Here is a 22,732-nt window from a genome sequence, read left to right on the forward strand (position 1 = left end):
AGGGATCCGCTGCGGTCTTAGTGCTCAACCCTCGCTTTAGTCCTCCCAGAGCCATTCATTCTCCGTTTTAAAGCGAGAAATTTGTGTCTGGCCACGCTCCAATCGTCGTTTAGAAGGCGGAGCTTGCAGCGTCAGTCTTTTGTAGGTAACCCCGGTAAGTAAGATGCCCGCGTTTGCCTTAAGTTCTCCGAAGGTTTTGCTTGATAGGGATACTCATCAGCAAGAGTAATAAAGAAAGGATCACGGGAAAAGAAACAACAAGAGGATAGTGGCACCGCAGAAGAATGCAAGCGACGAATATACCTACTTGAAAATAATTTTTAAATGCTTTGACTTTTGCTTCGGAAACACATTTTTTAAACAATGAGATAATGATAAATAACGAAGCAAATCTTATGAAGGGGTGAAAATGAAAAGAAAATGAAAAGCCAACTAACCACTAAACTTCCTCTGAGTACATGTTTTATATCAGCAGCTGCTGATATAAAATGTTTAAGAAGGGATTGCCCTGCACACTGTAGTAAAGAATCGTGCAGTTCAAATGGAACAGGCTGTTTTTGAGTAGTGAATAATTGCTACTGGTACAGAGGCCAAGTTGCTTTAAATAAATTATCTGCATTTAGACATTACAGCTTGATCATTTGTTATGCTAAGCCCCAATATGGTTTATATGGTGTGTTGATTTGTATTATTTCACTTCTTTTCCATTCCAGGACATTCATTCATATCTGGCTTGTCCATACCAGCACACAGGATAAGATGAGAGACCCAGTAAGTGTCTGAACCAAATGGATATCACTTGGCTAAGCAACTAGTAACAATATAGATCTAGAGTGGTTAATGATCTGACAAAATCTATGTTTTGTAAAGTGAATGATCTCTGTTCTGTAATACTTATCATGCCTTGCCAACTTTCTTACAGACTATAATGTCAAGTGTAGAAATAGACTTGAACAATACCTTGGTTACTGGTTCCTACTTAAACCCTTTCTTAGAGTCAGATACTTAACATAATAGAGATCTCTTGCCAAATAGTCCCTGTCGTGTTCTGACTCTTTAATTATAATCCAAGATTATCCCTGGACTTTGGGGGTCTCTTTACAATCACTATAACATCAGGAGGCATCAGTTGGCACTCTTGTTCCTGTTGGTCCTCAGGTTTGTTATCACAGAAGAGCACGACAGTGTCTCGGTAAATCTGTCAGACCTGCAATCTATTACTGGTGGTAGTTCTAAACTGGAACTGCAATAATCTCCTGATTGGACCATTGTAACAAGCTTTACATTAAGTTAAATTGCGTTCAAAACATAGCTAACTAAAGGGTAAAATATATCAGAATCTCAACTGTCAACTCTTCATTTTAGCATCAGCTACACTGAACAATGGCTATGTATTTAATATGATGACTGAATTAATCCATTGGAAGGACAGTTATACAATTCACTGAATCATAAACTAACCAAGTTGTCTGTACTCCTGCAGCATGCCAAGGAAATAAAAATTAATACTAACTTAATATTAAATAAGCATAATATGTTGTGGGAAGGCAGATCATCACCTGTTTAAACCTGATGAGAGAATACAGCATATTTTAAAGCCAGTTCAAGATGTTGATATTTAAGGTGCACAGTGGTTTGAAATCAGGGAACATGAGGTCACTCTTCACCAATTAGTCTCTACACACAGTACAAAAATGTGATGATGATCCATCTTGTTCCCAGCCCATGCAGTATTGTAAAGTCTTCTGCTAATTCTTCCAGTTCCAGTGAATAACCAGTTTTTCCTGCTTCATCAGTCAGAGAGCCAAAGGGTCTAAATTTTATCTGACTCCACCCACCCATTTGAGAAGGTGTGTTCAGGCAAGGAACCTAGCCTTGATTATCATTGATACATTTCTGGAGCAAATGTCAATCAGCATTCTCAAAATATTTCCTGAATTCATTTTGTTAGCTGGCTGATATGGGAAAGGAGGATGGAACAATATAATGTTCCTGCTGTATTCTCACAACACTTTAGCCTTCTACTCTATGCTAAATATCCCTAGTGAAAAAAGAAAGTGTCAGAAAGTTAATTTATGCCATAAAACACCTCCTTGTGTACTTGGATATAAACTCAGATTGATTGATTGATTGATTAATTGATTTTTCAAGTCCAGAACACCTTACAATGGGAAAAACAAAATATATTTAAAATTAGAATAATAATCTAAATAAAGAAAACTTTGAAGAAGTATATAAGGAGTATAAAAACAGAATCACAGAAGGAATTTAAAACAACTATGTGATAGTATAGTATCTGAGGTTGAGGAAATAGCAGTCTGAATAGCTTTATCATTGGCCAGGATCTAATAATGTATTGTATAATTAGATGGTTGCGCATAAGGGGCTTACAGTACATAGAACAGAGCAGAACCAAATAATTATTGTCTTGATCCTTGATTGCCTTGGCTGATTCCTGTAGGAGGAGCAGTTCTGTTTCTTTTTAAAATCTTCTAGCACTCTTTGGTATATTTGGCCATGACATATTTCTGATTGTGTTGCCAGAAGTAAGGAAATTATGTGAAAAATGGCATTGTGCTCTGTCCCTCAAAGCAATGCATCCCAACTCAGCTTGCTCACTCCAGAAACATGGACAATTTTGAACACGTGCCCATAGGAGGATTATAGCTTACAAAAATTAAACTTAATGCAAGAATGAAAATGTCTAGGCATAGGATTCCTCCCTCCAGGCTCTTTCTACAGTTAGCCTAGCCATGGCACAAAATTGCTGCTAATTATAGCATGCATTAACCTCCTAAAAACAAATGACATATTTCTCTCAAACCAATTATTTATCTCACATGCAGATCTATGCAAAAGTTATTATTTAACAGACATTCCACTAAACTAGTACAAAGATATATATGTTTACTGAGAAGTTTAATTTACTTTGTGTTTACGTAGTTCATTCCCAACTTAGTGTAATAAAAGCCTCAGTTATTTTTCTAATTGGGTGATAGACCTGTATTTTTAAAAGTGCTATAATGACTGTCATCTTTGAAAGCTTCCTGACGCTTTCCAAGAAAAATGGAAAACATTTTTAGTTGAGCAAACAATTATACAACTATTTCACTTTACTAATTAGATGGAAATAAACTAAGCAATATTTACAGTAGAATTTAGAAAACACTTTCAAAATTAGTTTTTAGGAAAGGAACTCCCTTTTAAAATACCCCCTTGCATTTTGTATTTTGCATTTTAATATTTAAAATATAACCTCAATATACCTGTCTCCTCAACATGCATCCCCATTATCCAGTTGCTGGAAAAGCAGGTAACCATTTTCTGGAGAACATAATTAGCAGAGGTGGGCTGCTGGAGGCTTGTAGGGGTTCGGGACAACCTCTAGATAAGATCTGCGCAGTTCAGAGAACCGCCAAATCCCACTCCTGGCTACCCTGCCCCACCCCTCCCAAGGGTCCTCACATGGCCCATTTTGGATGCAGGTAAGTGCAGGGCACGAGGCTCGAAGAGGGCAAAAACGGGCCTACCAGAAGTTTGGGAAGGCCGGAAATGGGCCCGTTTCTGGCCTCCAGTGGGCCTCTGAAGCCTGGGAAGCCCATTTTCGACCTCCCAGAGGCTCAAGAAAAGCCAGGTAGGGCAAAAATGCCCCCCCCATGGTGCAGGACACCAACTAGGCCACGCCCATCCAGCAACCGGGCAAAGAACCCCTTGCCCACCCCTGATAATAAGTTTTCCACTCACTACCATTCTTTGTTGACATGGAGCTAATTTGTTTCACCATGTTTCTTCCGGACTATGGCTTCTTAATATATAGGTTTCTGATGAAATCAATTAGACATTCCGGTATTCCCATTTTATTCAGATTATTGCACAGGTTGACATGGTGGACACATCTGAGCCCTTAATAGACAATGAAGCACATGTCTTTAAACTTGTTTGGATTTGTCAATTGTCTAGGATACATTATCAGCAGCATCTTTTGTTCCTCAAGTTTTTCTAAAACCATCTTAAACATCTGACATCTCCCTGTCCATGTAAGGCTCTAGTCTACATTGAATGATCCTAAACATTATTTTACTAGCATGTGAAATTAAAGGTGTTATCTTTCTTTGGTATTGGTAAAATAAACTGACCTCTTCTAATCTGTTGCCATTGTGTCATTCTGCCAATTTGCTGACATAATTTTGTTAGAACCTTTACTGATTTTTCTGTTCTTTGCAATATTTCTGTAGATATTCTAGCAGTCCCTGTAGCTTTAACGTGATGATCAGAGAATTGATACAATTTCATTTTCTAGTATTCAAGTTTTTTTTATATGTTTTAGAAAACCCATCTTCTAGGGCATCTTAGATATTTTATCTACAGAATTTCAATCTTCTCTTTCTATCTTTTAATTGGTTACTATCTGCCCATTAACATTTTAACTTTCTGAGGTTGGAGAGTTTTCCCAAAGACAACCTGAGAAAGGTCTCTGTTTCCGTCTTTGATGTCCTTACAGATGTCTTTGTACTACTTTTATTATAGTACGATTTCTTTGTACGGCTTCTTTGTCTCTTTTAACAGATGTCTATGGCTTTAGATTATTATCCTTCTCAACTTTTCTACTACCCCCACCTACTGGTATAATTATTAGGATTACTAATTACTCTTTTGTTTTTCATGTATGCTGATAACTTCTAATCAATCCTTGTTTTTTTAATCACATTTGGCCAAATAGCTATCTCATCCCATTCCATCCCATACTTTGTTAAGCTCCTTCATGAGAATATTGACTTTTTTGCCCTCTTCTCCTCTCCTCTCTCCCCTTCCCTTCACAGTCTCTACTCTACTCCAATATGTAGTTCTGCTTTATTTCTATTTCCTACCCATATAGCCCAACTGTATTTTCTTCCTTACTATTTTCAACTTTTGCATTACAATCTCCAACTACCCATACAGCATTTTTTGCTTGCATATTTTGTCTATTTCAACCAAGGCAACTATGAAATTGGTCAACTTTTTCTTTTTTGGCATCAGCGATTGGGACATTAACTTGGATAAAAAGAATCATACACACACACACATACATGCCTTCCCAGAAAAATGAATACCTTGCAAGTTTGTGTTAAAGTGTCATAATGCACTCCAGAATTTCCTGGTGATAGGAGAAGCTTAAATTCTAGGGCAATTATGCCTCTAAAGCAGGGGTCTCCAACCTTGGCAACTTTAAGACTTGTGGACTTCAACTTCCAGCATTCCTCAGCCAGTGAAGCTGACTGAGGAACTCTGGGACTTGAAGTCCAGAAGTTGTAAAGTTGCCAAGGTTGGAGACCCCTGTTTTTTCCCTCATTAATTTCTTTCTGGGAAAATTATGGTTTTTGTGAGCTAGGTTGGGTGTACATTTGTATTTCCTCACCAAAAGCCAAACAAATGCTGCATTCTAGGTAAAGGTAAAGGTTCACTTATGTGCTAGTAGTTCCCAACTCTAGGGGGTGGTGCTCATCTCCATTTCAAAGCTGAACAGCCAGCCCTGTCCAAAGATGTGACTAAATGCCAAAAGTTCCCACCAAAAGTGGTTCCTATTTTTCAACTTGCAATTTTACATGCTTTCGAACTGCTACATTGGCAGAAGCTGGGACAAGTAACGGGAGCTCACTCCGTTATGCGGCACCAAGGATTCAAACCGCAAAACTGCTGACTTTTCTGATCGACAAGCTCAGCGTCTTAGCCACTGAGCCACCTCTTAGCCTCTGCTGCATTCTAGATATATTAATCAGATAATAAAATGTTATTGAACTGTAGAAAGACATTTTAGATATAATGGGTTTGGACTGTTTTTTTATGATTTGTTTTGTTAAATCCCAGTGAGATCTTTCTTGGGAGGAAATTTGGTGAATAGCCAGGGCTAGAAACTGGGAATCTGAGTTCTAGTCATGCCTTGGGCACAAAGGCAGCTGGGTGAGTTGGGGCAGATGTTTCTCTTTCAGCTCTAGGAAGGAGGCAATGGCAAATCCCTTCCAGACATCTTGCCAAGTAAAGCAGAGGGCTTTTCTAGGAAGTCACCAGGAATGAACACTGATTTAAGCAGGGGTGCGGGAGAGCGAGTGAACATTTTTTAGAAATGAAATTCAGCCTTACAGTTCTCCTTGTACAAAAGTATTTTTAAAACGACACAACCTAAAACTGAATGAAAATGCCTTGTATCTAATAGATGGATTTGAATTGTGGAGTAAGGTAGTCTGTAGAATGTGCAGGTTAGCATGAGCATGCCTGCAGTAAACTGGTTTGGTTATGTTTGTGGCATCCTAGCTTAATTTGATTGTTTTTGATGGAAGACTAAATTAATTTGTGAAGAATGTAAGCGTGATGAAAGGATTCCAAATGTGACACAAATTATTATAAACAGCTAGCACATGAAAGAGAAGAAAAAAAATAGCGAAGAAAATAAGACTAAGGGAAAACTGCACAAAGAAAAGTACATGTTACCAAGATAGTTATTCTTCTAATGGAGTGGGCGGAAAGTGGGTAGAAAAAAGTAGAAGAATATAATTATGCAATGGAATGCCACAAACAAATCAGAAATATAAAAAAGAATTATTGGTTAAATGATAAAGTAGGCTTTAAATTAAACAGATATACAGTATATCAGATAGTGATGACTACAGAACTGAAGCTGAGAGAAAGATACCATGTGAGGTATATAAGGAAAACAGATACTGCTACAAATGAAGTCAAAGAACCAGAAATACCTAAGATTAATCAAGTACCTTGGCCTGTACAATTCGTTGCAGAATATTATTGTTGCCTAATAACGGTAGCATTGTGGCAGCAAGAAAGGAAGCCTAGATAAAAGCATTGAGTCAGTAAGAATAAAAATTCAGTTGGGTTTGAAAATGCAGAGGAATTTTAATGAAAATATAATGTTTTGGAAGCAGGTAAAAGAATAGACAAGAGGGATTCTGCAAAGTGAATGTAAATAAAAAAAGTGATGAATTTACTTGGGATGAAACTGAAACGTTAGAAAGCCAATGCCCCATTTTAGAGATTTGTATGGAAGTGATACGTTGATGCGTCAAACTGAATTGAACGCTATTAATGTCAGTCTCTTATTCTGGAGAAGGTCCATCTATGTGGTTGCTAAGAGCTGACACTGCTGGATGGCATGTAATCAATCAATACTAGTGCTCAAGGGAAAAAAAATGAGAAAAATGATGTAAGACTGTTGAGCAATTGTAAAGTGCAATTGTAACTGGAGAAAGTTTTAAATATGGATGTGGGTTGCATATGGAGTGGCTGTGTGGGTTGTTTAATGTATGGGTGAAGTCTACATCTGTGCCCGAGAACTGATGGAATGCTATTACTGTTCCCCTATACAAAAGGGGAATAAGCAAGAATGAATGCAAAAGCTTCAGGGGGGTTAATCTGTTGAATATGTCTGGGAATGTTTGGCCGAATTCTGATTGAAAGCTATGAGAAAGGACAAGGAGCAAAATTTAGAAAGTACAGTGTGACATTATGCTAAGTAGGATAGGCAGGCAAATTAGGGTAGAGGTAGTCCTCTACACCAGTGGTCTCCAACCTTGGCAACTTTAAGACCTGTGGACTTCAACTCCCAGAGTTCCTCAGCCAGCTTTGCTGGCTGAGGAACTCTGGGAGTTGAAGTCCACAAGTCTTAAAGTTGCCAAGGTTGGAGACCACTGCTCTACACCACAAATGACCCCACAATGTATGTGGCTAAGCAAGGTAGTTGTTAAGTGAGTTATGCTCCATTTTGTGACTGTTTTTGCCGCAGTTGTTAAGTGAATCACTGCACTTGTGATTCTGCAAATCATGTGGTCATTAAACTAATCTGGTTTAGCCCATTGACATGGCTTGTCAGAAAATTACAAATGGTTATCACATGACCCCAGGACATTGCAACTGTCCCAAATACATGTCAGTTGCCAACATCTAAATTTTGATCACATGACAGTGGAGATACTGCAACTGTCATAAGTGTGAAAACTGGTGATAAGTGACTTTTTTCAGTGCTGTTGTAACTTCAAACAGTCAGTAAAGGAATGGTTGTAAATCAAGGACGACATGTACTGCATATATGTAAATTGCTGTTAACTATGACAGACACCGAACAAATAAAGGATCTTGGATTCAAAATTTTAAACAAATACAATGCAACAATTGGAAGACTGGTGGAAAAATTCAATAAGTCTAATTTAAGACAAAACTGTCAAAGAAATGTTTTCAAGTGATACATTTTAAATGTTGTGACAATTGCAAATCTGTTTATTTAGGGATATTTTATTTTCCCTCCACTATATCTTTTCTTTTTTTTTCTTTTTGTGTAGTCATTCCTAAAATGTTTGATAATAAATGTATTAAAAACTGCCACGTGTTAAATACCCATTTGTGTTTATAGAGACCTTTTGATATAGCCTAAAACCTTTTTGATGTACCCTAGAAAAAAAAATCATGGGTCTGATAGCAGACTTTTATTAAATGCATATGATTTTGTGAGTAACAACTCCCTTCCTCACTCCTTTTAATGAAGTAAACTCTGCTCATGAAAGTTTCTACTGGTAATATCTAAGATGGATCAGGATCAGGATCAGGATAACAATGCCCCTTGCTTAGCATTCATAGATAAACATTTAAGAACGATATGCATGCAAAAAAAACACAATAATTCTCTGTCTCAACCCCTGCCCACGGGGAAGCAAGAACGTACTTTAAATTAATGGACTTTAAGACCCAGAAGCATCCACACTTCTCGCACTCGCCCGAGGCAGATAGATTCCTAGCGGAATATCAAAAGGGACTGCACCACTAAGATTCAAGAAACGGGGGGAGGGAGGGGGGTATTGCCTATTGAGCTTATTCGATACGTAGAAATCTTAGTACTGAAAAACGATTTAAAAAAAATAAAATCGTTTTTTTTATCTACCTCTAGCATCGATACATTTTAACCGAAAGCCTTGCCTTGAAATGAATGGATGGGTTTGAAAGCGTTTAACCGATAGGGGTAGCTAATCAAAGCGGCGTAGGCCCCCCTTTCGTGTCGGTTTTCAAACGCTCCCTCTTCCTCCTTCGGTCCGAGAATGAATGAAATGACGTCACGCTCAGGCGAACGCCAGCAGCCAAAGGATCAAAGTGCGCAGTCGGATGCGGGCGGCGTAGCTTTAAGTCACAAACTGCAATTATTTCCTAGCTAGCTGGAAGCCAATTTTCAAGGGGTGGGTGGATAAAGTTGTAATAGCGCCCACGTGCTTCTACGGATTGAGGGTGTGGTGAGGTTTTTTTGTTTTTTGGGGGGTGGATGGGTAAGGCGGTAGCCACCAGCAAATCGCCTTGCTCGCCTGATTTTTATGAGCCTCTGGGGAGTTTACCGTACAGAGCAGAATGCGGCCGCCTCTTAAAAATGCATCCAATTTGGTGCCCTCCAAGTCTTTTGCGAGTGCAATTATCTAAATTCTCAAAGGCCAACGAGGCCAAAGGACAAGTTGAGAATGACCAGAGTTGTCGTTTCAGTATATTTGGAAGACTTCAGGTAGGCGAAAATGACCTTTAGTGTCCTGGGCACAGCCAGTACCTACGTTTGTTCTTTAATAATAGTTAAAATCGGGGGTAGTCAACGTTTTTATATCTACCGCCCACTTTTGTATCTCTGTTAGTAGTAAAATTTTCTAACCGCCCACCGGTTCCACAGTAATGGTGATTTATAAAGTAGGGAAGTCAATTAAATTTTAAAAAGAAAAGTGCTTCTATATCAGATAAAACCCCTACCGCCCACCATGAAAACTGGAACGCCCACTAGTGGGCGGTAGGGACCAGGTTGACTACCACTGGTTAAAATTAACCAATGCTATCTGGGCTGAAAGAGATTACGCCTACCGGCATACGCAGACCAGAGCAGCGTTTTATGAAAGGAATAGCCACAATAAATGGTCAATGCAGACCCATAAATTTGATTACTACTACCCGGGGGTCCCCAAACTTGGCAACTTTAAGACTTGTGGACTTCAACTTGTGGAGTTGAAGTCCACAAGTCTTAAAGTTGCCAAGTTTGAAGACCTCTGCTTATTGTATAATTATCCATAAGGTATTAGTAGATTGTATTGGCTAACTACTAGCTTTTTCAAGCTAAAATTGTGATTCAGAAACCAGCCCAACAGGGAAACTAGATTGTGGACAAATGCATTCTAATCAGTATTTAGGCTGAGTTTCAATCCGTTGTTATTACTTGAGCTCCCTTTGAGCAGTCAACAAACTGTGCTCAAAATTGCATTCTTAACAGATCTATTTTAATGTCAAGCAGGTAAAATTAACAGTGGGTTATTTTGCTTTTCTTTTTACTGAAAAAAATATTCTTTCTTTAAAACTTTATTTAAACTTTGGAATAAAGTGAGATAAAATGAGGACCCAGATTATTGAGGACAATATGATGATATTTGCAAACTACTCAGAGCTATCCAAGGAGCAGTATATAAATCTAAGCCTTGTTGCTAATGCTAGCATCTGAAGTAGTGTGATCAAGCAGGATAAATAATTCTATTAGGTATTATAACAGAAGGCTATAGCAAAGGGTCAATATACCTAATACTTCACATCCTGATAGCAGCAAGAATGGTGTATGCAATGGAAAAGTGAAAACATCCCTTCAGAAAAGGAGATAATAAGGAAGATATTAATATGTGCAAAGATGGATAGACTAACGTTAGAATTAAAAAACAAAGGAGAGACAGAATATCTTGTCACATGGAACAGATTTTATCAAAGGCTGAAAAAACCCGGTAGGAGTCGGAACATGAAAAAAATTAGGCTAAGTAGACCTGGAATGAGGTATTATATATGTATTGGTCAAAAATAATTGTACAAGACTAGCACTGTGTAAGTAGTATATATGTTATTTGTCTTTCACTTTGGTTTTTATGGCAGATGAAATCGAGGATGGTCATACTGTGTTCGATATACCGTATTTTTCGGACTATAAGAAACACCGGTGTATAAGATGCACCAAGATTTCGAAGAGGTAAGTAAGAAAAAAAGTTTTTGCCTTCCCTCAGCCGCCAGAGGCATTCTGCAGGCTTCAGCACGGCTGGGGCAAGACAAAAACGCCCCCGTTTCTGCCTTGCCCCAGCCCTGCTGAAGCCTGCAGAGTGCTGTGGGAGCTGAGAGAAGGCCAAAAAGCCTCAGTTTTTATAGCAATAGCAATAGCAGTAGACTTATATACCGCTTCATAGGCCTTTCAGGCCTCTCTAAGCGGTTTACAGAGAGTCAGCATATTGCCCCCAACAATCTGGGTCCTCATTTTACCCACCTCGGAAGGATGGAAGGCTGAGTCAACCCTGAGCCGGTGAGATTTGAACCGCTGACCTGCTGATCTAGCAGTAGCCTGCAGTGCTGCATTTAACCACTGCGCCACCTTGGCTCATTCAAAAACTGCCCGTTTTTCGCAAAAATGGAATGTGGGAGCGGGGCTTTGGGAGGCTAAACATAGCTGTATTTGGTGTATAAGACCCACCAACATTTCCACACTCTCGGGGAGGGAAAGGTGCATCTTATACTCCAAAAAATATAGTACCTGTATGTAAATAATAAAAATATATTTTTCTAAAAAATAAACCAGGACAAATAATTTAACAATCAAATTATGTGTACTATCTTGGTAGGTATGTGTTAAACCTATTGTTATCTTACTAAGGAAATAAAGTATTCTTTGTTCAGCATGTTTACTATTAAGTTATACAGTCAGAACTATGCTTTGAAAGTATAAGACATGATTAAGCATCCTTACTGAAATTCAGCTGTGACTATCAATGCACAGATAAACAACAGAAACTGTACATATAAAAGCTTTTGGATGATCTTGTCTCACGCTGGTTAATGTGTTCCTTGTGCATATTTTATCTGAAACTATTACGGTACTTCAAAATATTTATTATAAAAGGACATTTCCATCATTCATAATCCCCCGAAGAAGGTATTTTTTTCTTCAAAGTACAGGTAGTCCTTGATTTATGACCACAATTGAGCTCAACATTTTTGTTGGTACGTGAAACAGTTGTTAGGTGAGTTTTGTCCCAGTTTATGACTTTTTTGCCTCAGTTGTTCAAGCGAATTACTGCCATTGTTAAGTTAGGAACACAATTGTTAAGTACATCTGGATTCCCCATTGACTTTGCTTCTCAGAAGGTTGCAAAAGGGTCATGACCCTGGGACATTAAATGTCATAAATATGTGTCAGTTGCCAAGCATCCGAATTTTGACCATGTGACTATGAGGATGCTGCAGTTTTTTAAGTGTGAAAAATGGTCATGTCACTTTTTTCAGTGCTGTTGTAAATTGTAGTAAATTGAGGACAACCTGTATACTAGCATTAAGGTTTTTTTAACAAGTGTATGTGGACTTTATTTTCTTTTGTTTGGTGCATGTCCTTCTATTTCTCTTTAATAGCAATAGCACTGAGACTTACCGTATTTTTCAGAATATAAGACGCACCTTTTTTCCTCAAAAAGAGGGTGAAAATCTGTGTGCGTCTTATACACTGAACACAGCATTTTTTTGCCTCCCCAAACCCTGCCCCCTTTGCAAAAATGGTCTGCACAGCCTTTAGGAGGCTGTTGTCTCTCCATCTGAGGGCTGACAGATGGACCAGGCTCCGCCTCTGTCTCTGTCTCTCTCTCCTCCCTCCTCCCCCCCCCCCCCCGGGGTCAGGCCACAACATAACCACTTCAGCCCTTTCTAAGCAATTTACAGAGTCAACATATCTGGATCCTCATTTTACCGATCTTGGAAGGTTGAATCATCTTTGAGCTGGTCAGAATTAAACTCCTAGAAGTGGGCAGAGTTAGCCTGAAATACTGCATTCTAACTACTGCACCCACAGCACTAATTCAAAGATGAAAAGTATCATGCAGACCTCATGCATGCAATTTTATGTTGTTTGGGGGGAAAATTAGACACAGAAATGAAATAATGTATGTTTTCAATTACTGATGTGTATTTCTAAATAAGAACTTGTCTCAGAATGAAATATAATTAAACAACTCAACATATATTAAAAAGAAAAGAAAGTAAGATAATTATGTAACATGGAGAATGAGAACATTAGATTGCACTGTGGTTAGCTTTAAAAAAAAAGATTGAAGTCTGTGGTTTCTCCCTCTGTTCTCATTGGCTGGATTGATTTAACAGGCAGAGGATATATCAGATGAGTGTACATTTCAACCTGCCTTGTTGAATGTTTTTGATGTTTTTATTTGATTGCAATAAGTAAATCTTGTTTGCTTTGATTTCAACAAGTAAGTCTTGTAGTTGATGAGTTTTCTTTTCTTTAGTGTTTAAGAAATGCAAAAGGTAGTCTTTGCTTAGTAACCACAATTGGGCTTTCTGATGCTAGTTATGAAGCCCATAAGCAGGGATAACGTGATCATAGGAAACTGTCATAAATGTGTGCCATTTGCGAAGCACCCTTATAGCAATAATGGATTGATGTCATGGTCACAAAGCTTTTAGTTTATTGCCTCTTAATTTTGAATCATTAAACTCAGTCAGTAAATGAGGAATACCTGCACCATATGGGTGCACTACAGGCAGTGTATCTTTCCATTCAAGCTGCCAAAATATTTTGGTTTCTTGGTTGCACTTGACAGATATATTGCTAGTTTTAATCTGTAAATCTATTAAGAAGCTTCAAAGCCAGGGCTGGGTTCTGGCTTCTGTTACTGCCGGTTTGCTCAGGGACGCGCTTCATGCATTGGCGCGCTTGATGTGTGCAATGCACACATACGCAGTAGTAAAACAAGATGGCCACCTATGGTGCTGCCGATAGAACCAGTTTGGGGGCGTGGTGGCCGAGTTACTACCTACTCGGCCGAACCAGTAGGAACCCACCTCTGCTCAAAGCAATAGTCAGAAAAGTGTGCAGTAATTTTGTTACTCTGTTGTCTGTAGTCTGTCCTGAAGACAGTTTATCCATATGGCATGAGTTTTTTGCTGAGCTTATGCAACTATGCAAAATATGCTTTTCTGGAGGGACTGCCTCTCTGCAGTTATACTTTCCTGCCCTATTAAATCTATATTTATTAAACATGGCAACTGAAAAGATAAAAAAGTAATACAAATGAAAAAGGGAAAAGAAAAAAAAAGAAAAAAAAGAATATAGACAATAAAAATATATAAATGACTTCTTCAATGAACACCTATAAACAATTTAGTAACTTTAAAAAAATGCAACAAATGATCTCTTTTCCCCAAATCTAATTTCTTATCTAGAATTGAATCCTTAAATCCTTATTCAGTCCTGATCATAAAAGTCCCCTAAGAATGACCAGAGAATGCACTGTATCTAATTACATATTTTTTATTTTACTTTTAACTGCTCTTTAAACTCTTCAAATAACGTCCTAGAATTTGATTTCTTTTCATTTCTTTGTCCATTTTCATAAAATCTTTCAAAATTTTAAGAAGTCTCGATTGTAAATCCAATATAAGAAAATCATGCAGGTCGCACTTTTGATTTGTTACTTTGCCTTATTAAGACACCAGCCAGTTTCATTTGTGTATCTGGTGTAGCTTATTTTTCCATACCATTCTTGAAGTCTGTCATTTTTAAATCTATTTTCAGATCAGTGTCATTTTTTTCTGGTAAAACCCATTCCTTTTCCATAACTTATTTAAACACAAACTTTATTTGTGTTAAAATAAGTTATGGAAAAATTCATTTCTGGATCGATTATTCACAAGTATCCTTCAGTACATTCAATATTAAAATATGTTGCTCCATTCTTTACTAGTAAATCATATTTAAGAATTCTTCACCTTTAATTAAAATCTTTAGTTTCTTCTGGTTTCCCTTAGTGCCCAAACTTCAAAGTTCTATGCTATCATTTTTGAAAAAAAGAATTCAAAAGAGGGAGGGAGGGAGAGTGTGTATGTGTGTGTGGTTTTTTACAGTTTTATTGCTTTAATTTGTTGTATAATAAACCTTATATATTGAACAGATAAATAACAACAGAATATCAGATTGGTTTTGTTGTCTCTTAGTGATTAATGGTCCATGTCTTAGCTATAAAATTAACTTTCTTGGTATAGAACTTATTCTCTAGATAAAGGGTGAAATCCCTGGAATAGGGGGAAAGATTCTAATGCATTTCAAGCAAAATGGTACCTAATACCCATTTCCCCCCTCTCTTTCTCTGATAGATGCCTGTTCCCAATATGAATGACTACGAAAAAATGGATTACATAGAGAAATAACCTAATCTGGTTTAAGACCAAACCAGACTGCTTCTAGGGAAACTACAATTTTGTGAGACTCTTTAAGAGCTAAATAATTAGCATCCTGCATAAAATAAGTAGTAAAACCTGTTTATTCTGAAGAGTACATTGTGTGACACCAATGTGGTAAGTAAAATTTCAAGGGCAGAATGATGACAGAAGAGATACATTATTTTGAATATTTGCTTGTCTGAACAGGTTTGTAGAACCTAAAATTATTAGTAAGTAAAAAGATGGTGCCTCCAAAGTTTTCTATACTGACAACATAACTTAACACATATAAGAATACTCAAGTGGATTGAAGTTCTAACACTTTTTTTGAATAAATGTTTGGGTAAAACTAAATTTTACTTGTTTCATAAACATGCAGTATTCTGAACAAGGCTCTATATACACAGATAGATAACAGAATAAAGATTTAACTACTGTAGCAGTTAGAAAAAAAATGCACTCCTTTGTAGGCATCAGTGTGGATTCATCAAAATAACCTTGTCCCTTTTAGGCAGTGTGCCTAATTTATTTGATCACAACAATATAAATACATTGGTTTTGGCAAAATATTTATTTATTTGTTTATTTCAGGGGTGTCATACTCGATTTCATTGAGGGCTTGTGTTTAACCTCAGGGGACTGGAGTGGGCGTGGCCAGGGTGGGCATTGTCCCTTGTGGCAGGGGCGCCTGTGATGGCCCAAGCACTCTGCCAGCGAAAACGGGCTCCCAAGCTCCATTTCCAGCTGCAGTGGCCTCTTGCAACCCTCTGCCACACCAAATGGAGTTCTGTTTTCACTGGCCGAGGCACCGCGGGCCAGGATAGTCCTGCTGACCAGATCTAAGCACCCTGCAGGCTGCATCTGGCCCCCAGGCCTTGAATTTGACACTCCTGGTTTATTTATTCAATTTCTAAACTACCCCCATCTCAGTCTGGGAGACTTAGATTCAGAAAAGAAACAAATATTACAATTAAAAATACTAATAAAATTTTAAAACAATAAAAACACTAAACATCCAGATTAATAGTTGAAAATCTCTCATGATATTCTCATAGAGAAAATGGCATAATGGATGCTAAACTATGCTATGATTAGCTGAACATCCATATCATTGTATTTACAATTCTACAGGAAGCTAAGGGTAAGTGTTAAGTGTTGAACTGACTGTATTCAGAAGACAGCAAGAGAAGTGATGAAGGACCCAAAAGGAAACACTTATAAGGTACAGTTGGCAGGACTGGCAAAGTTTAACATGGAAAAGAGAAGCCTGCAAATCCACTATGGTGATATTTATGTAGAAGAAGGGTTTTTGCGTAGAAGATGACACATAATTGTCTGCATTGTTCAAGAAGACAAAGAGAAGAATCCATGGATTTATATTCCGAGGCAATAGATTTTATTTGGACATCAGAAGAATGTCCTAATGGTCAGAGCTGCTTTTAAAGATGATGGCCATCTTTGGGTCATCTTGCAGGAATTGTGTTAGTATTCCTGCACTAAGTAAATATTTGATTGGAACAACCATTTAACGTTTCTAGGACCTATTTTAGTAAGAATTAAAGGGATCACATTTCTTAAAACAGAATAGCTGTTTTAATTGACTTCTATTTGATTATTGAGAAATTAAAACTTCCTATTATGTCCTATACAGACTAACACATTTGGAAGGGATCGTGTAGGTCATCTAGTCCAACCCCCTGCCCAAACAGGAGACTCTACACCATTTATGAAATTTATGTCTCTTCTTGAAAGCTTCCAGTGATAAAGCTCCCGCAATCTCTGAAGGTAAGCTGTTCCATTGGTTGATTGTTCTCACTGTCAGCAAATTTCTTCTTATTTGTAGGTGGAATCTTTCCTTGATCAGTTTCCATCCATTATTTATTGTCTGGCCTTTGGGTGCTTTGGAAAATAGCTTGACCCTCTCTTCTGTGTGGCACCCTCTCAAATATTGGAACACTGCTGTCATGTCTCCCTTAGTCCTTCTCTTCACGAGACTAGCCATGGCGAGTACTTGCAACTGTTCATCGTATGTTTTAGCCTCCAGTCTACTAATCATCTTCTCTGCACATTTTCTAGCGTGTCAACATCTTTTTTATAGTGTGGTGACCAAAAACAGCATGCGGTATTCTAGGTGTGGTCTTACTAAGGTTTTATGGAGGTATTTTTTTTAAAAAAAAATTTATTTGACATTTTCCAAACATTAAAATCACAATTACACTTTTACAGCTTTCTGTTACTGGTATTTCTTTTTTCTGATTTCAGGTTTTCCATTTTCCATTCTATTATTTTATACATATTCTTCTTTGTTTACTTTCTCATTTTTACAATATATATATATACATACATATACATATACATATACATATACATATACATATACATATACATATACATATACATATACATATACATATACATATACATATACATATACATATACATATACATATACATATACATATATATATATATATATATATATATATATATATATATATATATACACACACACATACATAAATACATACATACACACACACACATACACCGTGTTTCCCCAAAAATAAGACATGTCCTGAAACTAGGGCCATGCCAGTTTTTTGGGATGGGTAAAAATATAAGCTCTTACCTGAAAATAAGCCCTAGTGAAGGGGTGGGTTTAACCAGAATAGGGGGCAGCCCTTCCCTTTCTCGTTACCTCAGGGCTTCTCAGCCCCTTAATCAGATCAGCTGAGCCGTTCCATTAACAAAACAGCTGATTCGCGGGTGCCACTCAGGTCTCTGCCTCCAGCAAGCGCCAGTTGCTTTTGCAGCCAATTGTGACTGCAAAAGAATCTGGAAGCCAAGCAACACAACCCAAATGCCTCATGCCCTCCTTACTTAATGGTGACAGTCACAGCAGGAAATTCCGTCCACAAAACAGGAAAGGAAGGCATGGAAATCAATACACCTGGGACATCGGAAGAAGCCCTGCAAGGAGACACCACTGCTGATGTGCAGGAAATCTCCCCCCCCCCCCACCTGCAGATCATTCTTTCAAAGAGGAGTTTCACCAGGATGAAGGAGACACAAACGCTACCTTCAGCCACCTCTTCGTCCTGGTGAAACTCCTCTTTGAAAGGATGATCTGCAGGGGAGGGGGGGATTTCCTACATTTCGGCAGCAGCATCTCCTTGCAGGGCTTCTTCTGATATCCCAAGTGTATGGATTTCCATGCCTACAGGAGATCGCTTCTCACCTGTATATTCACATTGGATAATCGGAGAGGCAGTTTCTGTAAGCAGAGCAACAAACCAGAATGTTTCTTTCCTGCCTTCCTTACAGGATTAGCCCTGTAAAGTGGGAAAAAAACCAAAAGGAGATTTCTTCCAACAACCAGTTCTCCGAACTGCTTAGAAAGTTAACAACTGGTTCTCCCGAATAGGTACGAGCTGGCTGAATCCCACCACTGCCATAGGCATACAGTCTACTTTTCTTGTCCTGCACGTGGAACAGAGAATGGAGCTGGAAAGCAAGTTAGTGATGTGGCTGCCTTGGAAGGGGAGTGTGTGTGTGTGTGTGAGTGTGTGTGTGCGTGTTCTGCCAGGAAGAGCCCCCCGCGAGGCCAGAGCAGCACAGTCAGCTATTTGGCAGCCAGCAAGCAGGGCAGGCAAAGGCCAGGATGCAAGGAGAATTTGGATCATTGTGGCCGCAGGCAAGCAGGTGGTGGGACAGAGAGAGGGGGGCTGGTGAGCTTGTTGCCTCCTACACCTGAAAAATAATAAGACCTCCCCAAAAATAAGGCCAAGCCCTTATTTAGAGGGTCTTATTTTCGGGGGAAATATGATATATATACCTGGTTTCACCCAATCTACATATGTACTTTTGGTTTTTCTTGCCTAAATGTAAGGATTTACTTTTCTCTAATTGAATTTCATTTTGTTAGATAGGGCCCAGTGTTCAAATCTGTCAAGATCCATCTGGATCTTGAGCTTGTCATTTAGGGTGTTGGTTATTCCTGTCAGCTTAGTATCATCCAGTTACAAATCCATCTGATGGTGAGGCTATTTATCCCACTTTTTTCTAGCTTACCAAAAGTAGGTTGCGGTCTACTTTGTTGAATACCTTCATGAGAAGTATATTCCAAAGGAGGTAACTCGTGAAATGTGGCTCCTTAATCTTTTTATCTGGGTTTCTTAGAATTTACTTATCCTGGTTTACTCTAAACATTAAATCTGTTTTTGCAGACTCAGTAAGACTGTGTTGCAACTCATAACTAACCAAATATATAAATATATTAACCCCTTGTTTTACCATCTCTCCATAACATTGCCGTCATCTAATTCATAATGCATTAGTGAGATAGATTTAAGTTAGTGTATTTATTTATGAATTTATAGACTATTTAAACAGTGTACAGAACAACAGTCAATGCCAATGCACCAATAACATAATATATGACTACAACAACATTGTTAGTCTGCTGTGGGGCCAGGGTAAATGTGGGTGTGAAGTGTAGATTTTAGGTGAGGTGTATTGATGGTCTAGGAGAGGAGAATGGTAATATTTAGTGGGAAATTTAAAGAGAGGATGTTGCACTATACACACATGTAGCGTGTAGTATAAGATTCTCTCTTTCAATGCACATACAAGAGGTGGGTTCCTACTGGTTCGGCCAAGTAGGTAGTAACTTGGCCTCCCACACCCCCTGCATGTGCAGAAGCAATTTTTTTAGTACTGTGCATGCACGCGTAGCGTGCAACAAGCAAACCGGCAGTAGCAGCAGCCGGAACTCACCCCTGGCACACACATAACATACACTAAATGTTGCCCCAGAGATTCCAGAAATAGTTAATTGCTAATCTGTAGAATCTCTTAGTAAATGTGTTCTAGTTGGCTGGGTAACACATGGGGTATATGGTAAAACAAGTTGGCTGTTCTGTATTAAAACAGTAAAAGGAAAATAAAAAATATGAGGATTAAACTATGTAGTAATTTTAGAGAAAGTTATGAATGAGGAACTGTAAAATTTTCCTTAGTATGACAAAGTTTTTGTTGTTATGGTCATAAGAGTAATAAATTAGTAAATTATCTATCTAGATTACCCGTCCGTCCGTCCATCTTTTGAAGTGTTTGCACTTGTTAATACAGAATCACAGATTCATTCATTCTGTTGCACCATCTGAAAGCTGACTGAAAAAAACATGAAGATTTGATGCATCTAGTAAAGCAAATGGATACCCAGATTTGTATTACACCCAGAATCACAAACTATCATCCAACCACATTGTAATGCTAATCATTAACGAATATTATGCAATTAGGTCATGGTTTTATGTTTAGATGTAATGTATGAACTACCAAAATGAAGGGGGAAAAAACCCAAGAAAGTTGAGTTGCCTTTGGGTTTCTCCAAATGTGCTCTCTTCTCACAATACAAAAGCTCTGAGTTCATCTTTCAGAGAACAAACCTTTGATCATCATTAAGCTTGATTATAACTTGATTTCATTAGGTTTAGATTTTTAACTAGGCCAATATTTTATCTTAGAAAAAGAAAGCATCTATTGTTATTTCTTACTGAGGAATCCAGTTAAATGTCCTTGGAACTGCAGGATTCCCTGAATAACAGCTTGAATACATCTCTTAATTGAAACTTTGAATCGTCTGGGAATTGCTGGAACATATGGAGTTCTTCCACAAAAATAATACATGCAGTTTCTGATTTTCACAAAGCTCTCTAGCTATGTAACAAAACTAGAATAATAAGGGATTCTGTTGTGAAACTATTTTACTTTAAAAAAAAACACTGTTGATATCTGTAATGAAAACCAGCAGTACTTTTCTATAAATCAGTACACTGAAAGATTTTTGGGATCACCACACAAAGTTTTCAATATCATGCCACAAATGATATCCTATAGGTAGCATTCCAAAATGAAATTTAAACTCTGTGTATGTGTGCACACAGGCATGTGTTGTGATGGCTCAAATCAGGTGAGCTCACCAAACTGCATGAAACTTTGGATTACCTCTTTAAATGCCAAATTCTGTAAGATTTCAAGAAAGAGTATCAAAGCCTTGTGAAATTTGATAATTTTGCAAACTTTTGGCCAGGTTAATTTATTTTGACGGGACATTATAGATCATCAGAAGTTTCCTAAAAGGCCACAGATTGGAAAACTTCAGTGTATTTATTTCTTGAAATTAAAAGGGATACGTCCAACAAGTAATTTGTTGTGTTTCAGGTTAATGGGCTATTTTCAAGTAAATCTAAGAGTTTAATTTGTCTCTGAAAGTCTTTCACCAGTAAAATTAATAAGGTATAAAATCATATAGAAATGAATAAATAGTTACTCCCATGGAATGTATAAAATAAATGGGAATAGAGTAAAGAACAATTTCCACAAAAATGAATTGCAAAATTAGGAAAAAGGTTAAAAAGCAGGGTGTATGTTTCTCACCAGTATTTACTTGTTATTGTCTGCTAAGCCATAAATGAATACAAAGAGACTTAACACCTACATAAGCCTATCTGACCCAATAAACAGCCAATAGCTTAGTCTATTCTGTGAGAGAAATATTTGATCTCTTGGTCTTAACATATATTTGTGGAATGTCTGTAATTACTATTGAGTCACATATTTTAATGTTCTGATTGATAACAAGCAATAGGCCAAATCATGACATTGGTTTCATAAGGATATGAGTAACATCACTAGAATGTTACACAAGCTTTCTTTTTTAACTTAGCCTGCCTTAGTTGTGGGTTATAGGAATTATTACCTACCTTATTACTTCCATGTGTTTCTACTACTAGAAAAAGTTTTTCTTTTTGTTAAAAATATATTAAAAGATGGCATAGCTTCATAGTTTCATTAGAATCAGTAATGGTATTCTATTCTCTTCACTACGGGTTCGGTAATGGGAGTGCACGGACATCTGGCAAGTGCAGAAAGTCCATGATGAGGTCAGGGTGAGTGGGCGAAGCCTCACGACGACGCCACTACCATTTCGCCTGAACTGGTGCAAACTGGCAGCATATCACCTCTGATTAGAATGACAGCACTAAGAACTTTCTATCCAGAACCTTTCATGTTTTTAACCACTTTATAGATCAAATCTTCCACAAATGTAATGTGTTTAGTTCAATTTGAATAAAATAATCAGCGCAAACCATATGAGAAGCTCAATGTTGTTAAAATACATGTACATTTTAATAATTAACCATTCATTGAACGTGATTCAAATAACTTCAAAAGTGTCAACAGGTCAATTGAAACATTCAATAAGTTAGATCTGGTATATTTAATTTTTTTTGTGTGCTGATCCAATTATAATGGATATTTTTCAGTTTGCACAATTTAATACTGGTCAGGGTGGATGAATAGCTTCATATAGAAGAGTAATGGTTATGGTTTCTGGAACAACTTGTGATACTGTTATCCTCTAACCCCCATACATTTTACCTTAAACTGTCTACCATGGATCTTATGCGTTTCTGAA

General features: G+C 37.7%; 1 long non-coding RNA gene across 2 annotated transcripts; it reads left to right on the forward strand.

Moving 5' to 3' along the window:
* Positions 1–9,117: 9,117 nt before the first annotated feature.
* Positions 9,118–20,599, forward strand: LOC106553339 (uncharacterized). 2 transcript variants are annotated; one of them, XR_001313855.2, is made up of 6 exons: positions 9,118–9,526; positions 10,915–11,008; positions 15,184–15,384; positions 16,381–16,471; positions 16,901–17,034; positions 20,329–20,599. It is a non-coding gene; the product is annotated as an uncharacterized LOC106553339 (long non-coding RNA). The 2 variants fall into 2 exon arrangements; XR_015697873.1 differs by having other exon boundaries at positions 15,184–16,471.
* Positions 20,600–22,732: the final 2,133 nt, after the last annotated feature.

This window comes from Thamnophis sirtalis, unplaced genomic scaffold, assembly GCF_051295495.1.
Source record: "Thamnophis sirtalis isolate CommonGarterSnake01/CBP01778 unplaced genomic scaffold, rThaSir2_p1.2 scaffold_10, whole genome shotgun sequence".
In the NCBI taxonomy this organism is placed as follows: domain Eukaryota; kingdom Metazoa; phylum Chordata; class Lepidosauria; order Squamata; family Natricidae; genus Thamnophis; species Thamnophis sirtalis.